The 13,906-nt window shown below is 41.3% G+C and overlaps 1 protein-coding gene across 6 annotated transcripts in view; it reads left to right on the forward strand.

Moving 5' to 3' along the window:
* USP6NL (USP6 N-terminal like) overlaps nucleotides 1-13,906 on the forward strand; it is a 146,741-nt gene that overhangs the window by 41,267 nt on the left and 91,568 nt on the right. The window lies entirely within an intron of this gene.

The following is a 13,906-nucleotide window of genomic DNA, read 5'->3' on the forward strand; positions in this document are numbered from 1 at the left end:
GGAAAACCTATCTTAAATATATTTTTCATAATCAGAGGGATCAAGATGCTGGTACATCCATGTTGTGATGGAGCCTACATGAATGGTAGAGTCTCTGCTTTTAGGTCATTTCCTGCAGTCATATTTAATCAAAGATAATCACATGGGTTCAGTATTAAGCTGATCTTCATACATAAACATTCCTTTTCTGCTAGCGGAAGAGACTTCCAACTGCTGAGTAGAACACATACACGCCAGCAAATTTTGGGGGGCATGCAGGAGGAGTGGAAGAAGGGAACTCCCATTGCCTGGGCAGCGTTCCACTCATGGAGTATTGGATGTAACCTCTTGGTTTCCAAACCCTATTTTGCTGAAGTAATATGGAAGAGCGAAAGTGTCCATAGAGGAGAATCATCCTCAAGAGGCTACATTGCTTAACGCTTCATGCACAGCAGTTATCTCATGGAAATAATCCCCCTACACTTTTTCTCAGCCATGTTTACCTCTGTTTTTAGAACCTGGCAGAGAAAGAATCTACTACAAACTTGTTGAAGAAGCACATGCAGAGAATCCCATTCCCCACTTACTGCTTTCCCCCTTCATATCTGGGAAAGCCTGTCTCTCTGCCTTGTTATATAACATGTAGCTCCAAGAGTCTTGTTTATAGATTCTCTTTTCCGAGCAGCAAACTGACAGATTCTAGACAGCACAACAGGTGTTAACATCTGTAGTATACTTTGGACATAACAACTGACAGTCAAGCACACTTCTCCAGGGCATTTTTACTGTTGGGAGAGTTGAGCTTTGTCGGGTATTCTTGGCACAGAAGGAAAAACTTTTTTAAAGCTTGCCTCAGCTGTGTACTTGTGGTTGTTTTTTTTAATGGAAGCATGGGTGATTTTTGTGCATTTGGCCAATATGTGTTGTCATGTACAGTTAATTTTGCAATACTGACTTCTTTTAATAGACAGATACAACCCCCTTGAAGCATTTATTGCCTTTACAAACAAATGTGCCATGTTAAAAAAAGAATTTAAAGTTTTGAAGAGGTGACCTATTTTTTAAATAGTTTATTTTTCTTATAACTCGTAGAGCACTGTTAAACACCCATGAGTATGGGATTTACTATGTTTAAATATGAATGTTAGCCTCAAGCTTTGGCCATTAAATCTGCAAGCTTCCTCATTAAATTTACAGGTTGTACTAGCATGTCCAACATGTTGACAGTGTTTATGATATGTACTTTGTAAGACACAGCTATTTATATACATTTGCCTCACATTGGGCCAGGCTTGTGCCTTCTTGACTTTAATTTAAGAGTTATTCAAAGTGAAATACAAAATGTGCCAGGACCCCAGATTACACCATGATTTGTAGCTGTTCGTTGGAGCTCATTGTTCCAAGACACATGCTTCTTAAAGACAACTGTGTGGTCCATTTTTTTTTACCTAGAATACTGAAAAGCCTAGCTTCTTTGTAGGAGAAATAGGTTTCTAGCCATCAAGGTTGTACGTTTGTTTGAAAATACAAAAGCAATGAATAAGAAAGAGCCAAATTTTCAGTATGGCTTTTGATTCTTATATTCCTAAGTTCATGTATCAAAAGGGTGCAAATACTGAAGTAAGTTCTTTAGGCACAAGAATAGCAAATCCTAGGTTTAAAAAAAGGGGGGCTGTCTGGCCTAGCTTTAGAGAATATTTTTTTGGGTGGGGTGGTGGGAGCTTCTGCTTCTCTTTACCATGTTACTTCAGGAGTTAAAGATGCAACTGCATTTTGCCTGGGGGGGGGGGGAGGAAATTCAACCAACTTTGGGTTGGTTTTGGTATCAGAGCCCAAAATGGTGCTGTCCAGGCCCTTCTTCTTCCCCCTTCTGGGCTTTCTGTGTTTTTAGACTGTATACACACATTGCAGTTTTTATGCTGCAAGATACCCCGATGATGCTTTGTTTATGGCGCAGTCTGGAAATGCTGTAAACAAATTCTGCTGCATGGCTAAAACAGTTCCCTGCGTCCCTTTCTAGCAGGAAAGGAAGACTGAAAATGTTTTGGCTTGCCTGCTGCCCAGATGAGCCATGCAGCAGCCAAACAACCCCCAACCTTTCCTGCACCTTTGGGGAGGAGACTGGAATTGCCTTGCAACTCTCAAGAACGTCCCCACTGACCTCCTTGCTCTTCATGCTCACCAGCGAGTTGATTCTCATGTTCTTAAGCTGCAACACGCCTGTTGTGACAGGCCAAAATGTGGCCCCAAAGCATAAAGAACCAGCTAGTAGGCCACTACAGGAGTCTTCACAAAGGAGCTGGTGACGCAGAGAGCCTCTTTCAGAATGGTGCTCTATTGCACAGCATTGTGGGATTGCACCCAATGTTAGACAGCCCATTGAAATTAATGAGCATGACTCACTTGGGTCCTTTAATTTAATGGGTCTACTCTGAGTACAACTAACTTATATATCATCCATGGTTTGGAGGTGAGGGATTGTGTTAAAAATATGCATAATGCTGCTTGTATTTCCTCTATAATTGCTTCTTATTGGACAGCATATTCAAAAGGGCTGTATGTTTCTGTGGAGCAAAACATAAAAGAAGAGCCTGTTGGATCAAGTCAGTGGCCTATCTAGCCCAACATCCTGCCATTACAGTGACCAGCCAGTTGTTTATAGGATGTCTGCAATAGGGATGCAAGAGCACTCTTCCTTCCTTTTAAAACTGTCCAGGTTGGTGGCAATCCTTGCCTCCAGGGTTTGACTATGCACTGTCTCTGCTGCGTAAAGAAGAGTCTTCAAAGTATTACCTGTTTGTTCATTTTGACATGCATCATGAATATGAAAATTATACGTGGGTTTTCTTAATGGGTAAGATATGCAGCTTAGCATTCTGGAAAATTTCTGACATGGTGCAATAGGCTTGATTAGATTCTGCAAAAACGTATTTCCATCTGACTTGTAGGTGGCCTGTTGCTCCAGTTCCTGGAAATGGTAAGTGCCCAGTTTGCTAGACAGTGGTCCCTACTGTTTGACTGTTCAGTCTGCAACAGAAATAAAACTTGGAATTCAGAGTGGAAGATGTTTTCCTCTTCAACTACAGAAGGTCCATTCTGCAGACTTGAGAGGAACAAAGGTCCCTTTTCATAAGTTGAGTGTGTCACCGCCCTGCCTTTCTCAGAAATCCAACAAACCAGGGCTAGGTTTACACTAGCCAGAAAAGGGCAGTATTGCAAGGAATGTCTGCTCATCTATCTCTGTACTAATTAATTAAATGGTACATAGCAATCTGAAAAAGAAGCAAGCTTGTGCATTTATTCATTCATTCAGTATCCCAAATGTTGAGAAGCTAGCCTTCCCTTCACAGAAGTAAATTCTGCTTTGGAATATTCCTGCACACTCTCATGGCAATACAGTGGTACCTCAGGTTACAAAGGCTTCAGGTTACAGACTCCGCTAACCCGGAAGTAGTACCTTGGGTTAAGACCTTTACTTCAGGATGAGAACAGAAATCGCGCGGTGGCGGTGCAGCGGCAGGCCCCATTAGCTAAAGTGGTACCTCAGGTTAAGAACAGTTTCAGGTTAAGAATGGATCTCCGGAACGAATTAAGTTCTTAACCAGAGGTACCACTGTATGTGCAGCCCAGGATACTTTTCCTGCTGCCATTCATCATTGTTGGAGGCAGTGGCTTTTTACATAGGCAACTCTGCACTGCAAGTGCAGTTTTCTGATGTTAAGAACAATTTTGAGTATTAAAGGGGAAACACATGATACAGTCCTCTCAGGGAGCTTTCCTCCTTGTGCTGGATGGCCTGTATTTGGACTTGAAAATCAATGTGTGGAAAGTATATAATACAAAGTAAGAGTATAATCTTGACAATGGCAGCAAAGTCAAAAATAAAATTCAAGCTTTCTTATGTATGGAAAGACAGCCATCTTCAATTAATGGCAACACTTGATTTGTATTACCTGACTACTCTTCCCTGAATTTTTTAATGACTTGTTATAATGGCCATTGGTTAAAAACAGACCTTTCCCCTAGAATGTTTTGAAGATTTAAGTTTGGGAAATGTGTGTGTTTTATATTAACATCCTATTATCTACTTGCTCTTCATTATATTTCATGACTTCTGTTAGTTCAATTCTCTGAAAACAGATTTTCTAACTAAAAGAGTAATAAGTTCAACAGAAGTTTCAAAAGAATTTGCTCTTATTGGAAGAACATCCAGAAATTATCCCAGTAAGGGAAGGAATTAAGTTCATTGTTGTTGTTGTCATCGTCATCTCTCCTCCCATCCCTCGCAGTGATGTTTCACAATTCCTGATAGTTTCTTTTTCATGGTGCATTTCCCAGAAAGAGACAAACCTGTTGAAATGTGCTCCAGTCTTAGATCATGAGTATCGGCACACAAGCCCGCACTTGTTTTATTCATAATTTTATATTAGAATGCACAGCTTCAGGGCAACTGCAAAGCATTGCGCTGTCCTGTATTTGAGACCTGAACTGCCGCATTTGAGACATATGTAAAAGAAGGTGAACCTGTCACAAAATGTTGTTGTGTGCCATGCTCCTGTTCAGGGATCCTTCTTTTTGGCATGCTTATCCAGACATGTATAAATAGACATGTGTTTTAATCTGTTTTTAGCTTAACTGTTGATTTTAATTAAATTCTAGTTTTTTAAAATACTTGTTTTTAATTTTGATTTTTAAGTGTTTGCTTTGTATTCATTAGAAATGCTTAGCTGTTTTGTTTACAATCAAGTGGTATATACATTTTTGGTCAAATAAATAAATATGATAGTAAGACAGTCTTCCTCACAAGTAGACCGGGTGCTTCTTTCTAGTGTTCCTATTATAACCTCTTCTGTTTTTAATAGTGCTCTGTGTTTGACTTTTGACAGTGTGCAGAGGATCTGGAACCTAGACAAAGCTTGAAGTTGACATGTACTGAGATACTGCTATGGATTTATAGTTTGGGATAAATTAGTTCTGTAGGTTTGTATCCCAAAGATTTTGTCAGTGTTCCACTCATGACTCCCTCTTTCCTGCTGTTGCAGTGGCTCCTACTCAAGCCGCTTGGAGACCCTGTAAAACAGGAATGGGGAATGTGTGGCTAACAAAGTTTTGCTGGTCTGCAACTCCCATCATTCGTGACAGTTGACCATGCTGACTGGGGCTGATGGAAGTTGGAGTCCAGCAACATCTGGTAGACAACAGGATAACAACCTTTGCAGCAGACCAGTGTGGGATGCAATTTGGAAAAGTGCCGCTGATTGAGGCGGGAGAATGAATGGGAACTGGCAGCTCCTCCCTTGCATAAATGGAAGTCTCAGGGCACTGTTGGATTGAAGCCACTGTTGGTAGCTCCCACTTACGCCTGTTGTCTGCTCCTATAGTGTAAAATTCTGTACCATTTGAAACATTTAAAATGCTTACTTGAAATATCTAAAGGCGCACTATATTACAATATTGAGAATGCTGCATGTAAAGTTGTTTTCCCTTTAAAATGAACGTGTAATGAAAGGTTCGATCTCCCTTCCTCTCAAACGTATCTCCACATTTCATCTGAAATTGGCTAAATTAAAATTCAATATTGATTTATTTATATACAGCGAGCCACTTTTTCATTTCTCAGAGAAATCTATATGCTGGATAGTCTGCTTTATGATCCCTCTTAGGTATATTTAACATTCAAAGCCCTGAGGTCTCGTAAAGTTCTTGGCTCCTTGCCATCCCCCACCACTGCCAAATTTTCTCCGTGAACATGAGAAACTACCTTACACCAAATCAGAACGGTTGTCCATTTAGCCCAGCATTCTCTATTCTGACTGGCAGCAGATCTCCTGGATCTCAGGAAAAGAAAAGTCTTTGCCATCACCACCTCTGTGATTATTTTTTTTAAGAAACTGATGCTTGGGCTCTTTCCTTTGCCACTTTAGGAGAGCTAAAGTCCCACTTCTAAAGGATTCATAACTTTGGTTGCCACAATATTTGTGGGGTGGAGGAAGGAGCACTTTCCCAATGTGTAAGTCCTTGGGCAGAGCACTGTAAGGAAGCCTTTTAGAAAAACACTGCCAAGTTAGCAGAGAAACACAGAAACCTGATCCTTCTCCAAGATATGAATTGGGCATCTTTCAAACACTACAGCCGACTTGCAGGCCAAGATCATTGCTCTGGTATGCTATCTTGGCTTAGCTGAGTTTGCTTTCCAGATGGCTTGGTGTTGGCAGTTCCTTGTTTCCTTCTTGAGCAGCAAGCCTTTTTATCCCCTCCTTGAAGCATTTGTGGATGTCTTTGTTCAACCCCTTAGACCACACTCCTGTTTCCATTTGAACCTTGCTTTGATTAGGTGCTTCCCATATTCACAATTATACAGTACTACATTCCAAAGAAATGTAGTACATTCCGAAGAAATGAGCTAGAGGCAAGGCACAGCAGTGAGAAAACTATTCATATATGACAGCCTTTATCCACCTGTTGTCCTCCAGATGTTTTCAACTACTGTTCCCTTGATCCTCAGCCAGCACTGCTGGTGGGTGCTGATATACAAGAATGAATAAAGTAAACATTGGACTGTGCACTCATGTTAAGGAATGCTCAACTTTATTGGGTGTGGGCAGTAAAATGGAAACTTGAACTCTGGCCGTAAAGGTTCAATCCTGAAAACTGAATCTACTTAGAGCCCATGTTTTTAACAAGGACATTTGTTGCGGCTTACTTACATATTATAAAAAGGTGCATGCTGTGGGCTTGTATTATTCTCTCCTTGCTTTCACAAATTCCCTTCTCATTTTCCTAGTGTTAACGACGGTTCAATGTTTCATCTGAATCCTTGGCGCTAACAGTGGTTTGCTTTTAATTTAGAGATTGAACTCAGGATTAAAAACTGGTTTGTCTCCACATCAAAGGCTAACTATAGTTTGTGGTAACTTTTACACTGGTTTAACATTGAACCATGGTTATCTCTTACCTGCTGAGAGGAAGAAGCCCATGAGCCAGTGATCACAAAACTCAAATTTGTGTCAAATTTAGTGGACTATTATATTGTGTAACTTTTTAGAATTGTGGAAAGGGAGGTGGTGAGAGAGGAGATACTGTACAGCCACTGGGTGTAGGTGCTGCAAGAGAAAGGACTTTCTGGCCATTAAAAACCACTTAAACCACCACATACCCTCTCACATTCTACAAAATCCTCAAAAATATTATTTCACTGTTCATCATAGGAACTGAAAATCATAGGAACTCAACAACAAAACATTAGTGTAATGGTCAGCATTGTGACCAAAACCCACACCTTTTGATTTTGCTTATACGTATAAATGAAAAATTTTGACATTCCCAGCACGATCTTGGCTGTGCAAATTTTAAGTCCTTAGCTACTGACTGTGTGCAGTCTTTATTACTTTCAATTAATTTTCAGGATATGCTGTACAGGTGACTCTGCAAGATGTCTTCAGGGTGCTGCATTTCTTTCAAAAGTATAGGAACTGCTTTTATATGGAGAGCCATTAAGTAATAGTGCGGCACAGCTTAGGTCTAGTAAAATGTTCACAGCTCCATTGCTAACAAAATATTGCTAAGCAACTTGCAGGTGACAGCTCCTGGAACAGACATAAAATTGAATAGGTTGAATTTCCCCTGTTTGTTTGTAATGGAAAATTATTGTTGCATGTAAGTATAGCAACCTTGGCACCAAATTCAGCAGGCATTGTGCGCTAAATGGGTGGCACTCTGCAAATGCAATGTGTACTGTTAATGTATCTCTGAGTAGTTCAGTCTGCTATAGCTGGGTCAACAACAAACATCAAGAAGGAGACAAGGACTTGGAGGCTTCCTCTTAACTCCTGCTTTCCTATTCCTTAGCTCCTACCATGTTCAAATATATAAAAGGATGTCACATAGAGGAGGGAGAAAGGTTGTTTTCTGCTGCTCCAGAGAAGCGGACACGGAGCAATGGATCCAAACTACAAGAAAGAAGATTCCACCTAAACATTAGGAAGAACTTACTGACAGTAAGAGCTGTTCGACAGTGGAATTTGCTGCCAAGGAGTGTGGTGGAGTCTCCTTCTTTGGAGGTCTTTAAGCAGAGGCTTGACAACCATATGTCAGGAGTGCTCTGATTGTGTTTCCTGCTTGGCAGGGGGTTGGACTCGATGGCCCTTGTGGTCTCTTCCAACTCTATGATTCTATGATTCTACCCTTAGTTGGTCATCCAAAGTGATAACATTGAACAAGTCTTCTAATTGTTCAGGCTAATGAGCAGCTTGAACCCTGGAAAGCTCTGTAATGTAACAGCACCTGGAGGGCCACTGGTTAGGCATCTTTGCTTTATTAGGACACTGGTATATTGCCTGATTCCCTTTAGTCTATTGATACATGGAAACTTTCTTGGCTGTGGTGTCACTGTATGTTTTGCAGTTCCTCCTCAATCTTTGCCTAAAGTTGTGCTGTACAGGCAGAAGTCTTGCTAGCTACCCCTTGTGCCTCCTGTTTGTGACCCAAGTGTCTTGAGTTGATGTGGGTTTGTCCTTGCCATTTAAGGGTGAATCTCATATCCTCTTCTCCGTTTGAAAATTTGTCTTGCTGGAAGTGTCCACAATTCTCAGATAAAAAATGATCCCACCTTTATCCAAATTAGAGTCAAGTCAACTAGCACCATCTGAATAAAAACAAGCCATCGAAATGTTTTTCAAAACCCATAATGAGCTGTAAAATTCAGAACTCAAAATGGTGCCAATTGGTTGACTCCAAAGAGCCTCTAGCGTGAATAGAAGACACTTGTACAAAGGGAAGTTCTGCCTTGGTTTCCAATAGGAACCCCTTACTCCACATCCTTGCCAATCGTGAAGACCCCCTAACACTAGAAACTTGCTTCTTGATGGGCTGTAGCGTGATGTGTGGGGAGCATAGGATTTCAAAGCCCCCTTCTAGCAGAATTCCACTCATGATTATGAGAAGTGAAGACTCTTGGAAGATAGATCTTTCCTTCTAAACTTAATATAATGTAAATAGTGTCCTCTGAAGAAAGGGTTCCATGATGTTGCAGAGCTTGTGAGTCTCTCATGCAGAGAGAGAAACAATCACTAAGACGAATAGTTGCTGTTTATGTAGTACCTAAATACCTGTACAAAAATAAAAGCAAAAGGCAGGCCTTGCCCCACAGATTGTGTGTGTTTTAAGGAGAGCAGTTTGGCTGGAATTTTATAGCAATTGATTGGAGCTTGTTTCCCAATGTGTAAAGCAAAATGAGGAAACGATACTCGGTTACTTCATAAAGAGCCATTCATTTATTTGTACGCTTGGCAGAAAAGAATGAACTTGTAATGTGGGTGAATTCAGACTACGCCCATTTGGGAGGAGAGGTGGGAGTGAAACAGAGTGAAGGATGACCTAATCTCCATTGTGGGATAAGCTGGTTAAGGGGTTGTCACACAAGCCGAACTGGTCCAGAGGCAGTGACGAATCCAGTATCACACCTAGGCCAAGTTTTTGTTTTTGTCCTTGTTACTGGAGTGTGCTCCAAGGGCTGTATCTGAATTTCATTTTCCCTTTCTGCATTTTTATATACTATAGAACTGCTTTTGGCACATCAGACTCATCTGCACTCTATTACAGCAACTTCTTATACAATTGTGGCACCTAGGTGATTTTGCTTTAGATTTTCCATTCTGTCTCTGTGGTCCTTTACTTTTATCAATACACTCCTCATGTCGTAGACTAACATGGATACAAGCCAGGAGCTGCAAGGCTGTACATGTTTCTGTCTGGAAGCCTTTCTAGGGCCTGGGATGCTTTGTTGAGAAAGGGTTTGGGTTTGGGTCTACTCTGCAATGAATCTTGGAGACCCTTTCCTTGCTAGGGATTACACAGGTGTTGAAGGCTCATCACAGCCAGCACCTGCCTTATTTCAGAGTGCGGGAGGAGGTTCTGTTGTGCAGGCGCCCCCATACAAAAGACCCTCTCTCAGGTTTGCTGCATACTGTGCTTAGATAACAGTGGCACCACCCAAAGAGTCTCCTTGGATGACCTTGGTAAATAAGCTGGTCAGTATTGGAGCAGGCATTCACTCTGATAAAGGGCTTTATTTGTCAGCACAAGCAACTTAAATTTGGATGAGCAGCAAATTGGCAGCAGTCCGGTTCCTGCAGAAGTAGTGAAATATGATTGCAGTAGGCTACCCCACTCAGCCTAGAAGCTGCATTCTGCACTAGTTGCAGCTTCCAAACCAGCTTTGATAAGGGCAGACCCACATGGAGCACATTACGGTAATGTAGCCCTGAGGTTCCCAACACGTGGGTCACTCACTGTCCTGGAATGACTGTAGCTGTTATACCAGCCAAAGCTGGTGAAATGTCCTTGTGGGAGTGATACTGTAGGAAAATCAGGGAACTGACTGCTTCTTGATATGTATTGATCCCACATTGTTTTTGTTTAGTCGTTTAGTCGTGTTCGACTCTTCGTGACCCCATGGACCAGAGCACGCCAGGCACTCCTGTCTTCCACTGCCTTCTGCAGTTTGGTCAAACTCATGCTGGTGGCTTTGAGAACACTGTCCAACCATCTCGTCCTCTGTCGTCCCCTTTTCCTTGTGCCCTCCATCTTTCCCAATTTCAGGGTCTTTTCCAGGGAGTCTTCTCTTCTCATGAGGTGGCCAAAGTATTGGAGCCTCAGCTTCAGGATCTGTCCTTCCAGTGAGCACTCAGGGCTGATTTCCTTCAGAATGGATCAGTTTGATCTTCTTGCAGTCCATGGGACTCTCAAGAGTCTCCTTCAGCACCATAATTCAAAAGCATCAATTCTTCGGCGATCAGCCTTCTTTATGGTCCAGCTCTCACTTCCATACATCACTACTGGGAAAATCATAGCTTTAACTATGCGGACCTTTGTCGGCAAGGTGATGTCTCTGCTTTTTAAGATGCTGTCTAGGTTTGTCATTGCTTTTCTCCCAAGAAGCAATTGCAGCATCCAAAGAGGGTTGCACAGGAAGTACCACACCTTGATTCTGTTCCTTTCTGCTCAGACATCATGATAGTGTGCTGCCACTTGAACATGAAAGAACCATAAAGTTTGCATCTGTTTTCCTCTCCCACCCCACCGCCATGTATGCCTGGAGGCCATCTTTCTATTTATTTTATTTCATAAAAATTATACACTGCTTGATTGTAAAACCACTCAAAATGGTTTACGAAAAGATAAAACCATAAATTTAGGGGGAAATATACAAAGCATTAAAGCACCAAGAAGCTAAATTTTAAAATGGATTTAAATTCACACCAGCTTTTCAAAGCATCTAAAAACAAAAATGTTTTTCAGCAATGACAACATTGTCAGTGACAATATGCACTGACTGCTTTGTTGACATTTTGCTATAACAGCATTATTAAATTGTCCTGCAGACACTGTGTATCTCTCTCGCACCAATCCAATATGCAGAATCTCCCAGGAAATCTTAGAGCTGTCAACTTGCTGCTCTAGTGAAATTTGATTCTGCATGGAAGTGAGTTTCTTCCCTGCAGGCAGATCTAAATCTCTCGCCTTTCCTTGTTTATATACACAGCTTCACCTTCCCTTCACCTACCCCACCCTGCCTGATTATCTTTGACATTCCTACAGTATCTTCACACACTTTTATATTTAGCATTGTTTTCAGTTGGGTTAAGTTGTGGACCCAGCATGTGACTCATAATAATAAGTCATTGACGAAACAGCTTTACAAATAATAATAAAATGTATTGTCCTTCCCACTGCCTTCTCCATGCTAGATCTAGCACTGTTTGGTATTGTTTTATATTCTGCTGGAAGCTGCCCAGAGTGGCTGGGGAAACGCAGCCAGATGGGAGGGGGATAAATAATGAAATTGTTGTTGTTGTTGTTGTTACAAGTCTATATGACAGCTCTTGAAGCAGAGAGTTGTCAGGGAGTAATACAATCTGGGTATCAATAGCCAGTTCTGGCTGAAGGTTGGAACTGCAGGAAGACTAGCCAGGAAGGAAACCTCTGACTGACAACAGGTCAGTGTGGATCATATGATACTACAGGATCCCTATAAAAGCTTTCCATTATAATATAATCAGAGCTCTGCTGGACGACATCAAATGTTCATCTAGTCCAGCATCCTAATCCCACAGTGGCCAAACAGTTGCTTATGGGGAGTCCAGTAGCAGAAGCTGAGCCCAGCAGAACTTATCCTTCCCAGCAAATGGTATTCAGAGGCACACTTTATTCAATACTGCTGGTAGCGCACAGCCACCAGGGCTATTGATAATCTTACTTTCCATGCATTTGTGTAAACTCTGTTTAAAGACACCCAAGTTAGTGGCCGTCACTGCCTCTTGTGGGAGCAAACTCCATAGTTTAACTGTGTACTCTGTGTGGGAGTACTTTTTTGTCTGTCCTGAATCTTCCAACATCCATCTTCATTGAATGACCCTGATTTCTAGCACTGTGAGTGGTGGAGAAAAACTTCCAGCTTAGGTTTGCTCTCTCATCTGGCAAGGGCCTTTGAATATGTTCTTTCTGATGACTACCTGTGATCTCTTCCCCCTTCAACATAAAAGAAGCCAGGAATAGCTGATGGGTTAAGGAAGTAAGCAAAGTGATACTCTCTATTCAGAACGCCTAAAATGTGGCCTTCAGTTGTGTTGCTGGAGAAGCGAGGAAAAGGGTCGAGTGGGGCTATCTGGGGTGATGAAGAAGCAGCAGCAGCAACACTGTGTTGGAGAAATTGGAGGAGTACATGATCTTTGTGTGGAAAGTAGTTTTCTTATTCAGATCTAATTTCTTCCCCAAGGAAAATGTAGCACATTTTTTTGGGCAAGAAACTACCATGCATATTCCAACAATTTTATTTCTTATCTTGTAAAATTAAACAGTAAATTTAATTAATGAGCATTGATTGTGTAGTATAAAGAGTAATCATGTCATTGTTATGATTATGTCACTGGTATGATCTTTGCTGTGTCCTTAAGAGCCATGGAAAATAGCTAAAGAGGAAGATAGGTGGGTTTACAAAGTTCCCAGCTTGTTTATTATATAAATGTAGAGGGGGGAAGATGGAGAGAGGTGATCTCATAGATGTTTAAATGTGAACTTGGAAACAGGAAATAAGGAGACAAATATGCACTGGAGCCAAGTGAGTTCTTGTTTGATTTACAGTTAACCCATTTGTATGCTGGCAGGAATATGGGCTGGTCTGTGCTATCAGTTATAATATCATAGGGAACTGAATTTTATATTCTGATATTGTTTTTGTATTCAAGTGGGCATTCAGTGATGGAAATAAATTGCCAGGAGTTAGCATCTCCCTCTCAAGATCAGGCTTTTCCTAAGCCACTTGTTCATTCTAGTTTGAATCAGATGAACAATGGTGGAGTTATCTAGCTTGCAAATGTCCCAGGATAGTCAGCAAGGGGTTACAGTTGAAACATCTCAGGTGTTGTTGTTTTTTAAGCCAGCTTATTTTAGGTTAGAACTTGGGGAGCCTGTGGCCTGTGGTGTGGGACAATCCTGACCACTTTTAAAAATACACACACAGATACACCTGTCAGTCAGGTGATAGTACTCTGATGGGAGTGATCTTGGCAGATGGTTGGATGCTGGTATGGGCTTTGATTCTGTGTTGGCTGCTCATTTCATTTCTCCTGCTGGGAACTGGTGTGGGCAACCAAAGCAGCTGGATTTAAACCATCCTTACCAGCTGATACTGTAATGAATAGAATAACCACCCTGATATAGTAATCTTTGTCTTGGTTATCATTGACATGCGACTTTTTTTTTGCTCAGTATATCTGTGATAAACAGCAGACTTGCTATTGTTGTTCTTGGCTGGTTTAGCGAGCTGTCCTTAATTGCTACCTTACTATAATTGACATTATACTTCAAAAATGGTCACTTGGTTGACCACCAGAGTTTGAATCCAGACACCCAGCCTATGTTTTATGGA

This window comes from Podarcis melisellensis (genome assembly GCF_964234715.1).
Source record: "Podarcis melisellensis genome assembly, chromosome: 10".
NCBI lineage: Eukaryota > Metazoa > Chordata > Lepidosauria > Squamata > Lacertidae > Podarcis > Podarcis melisellensis.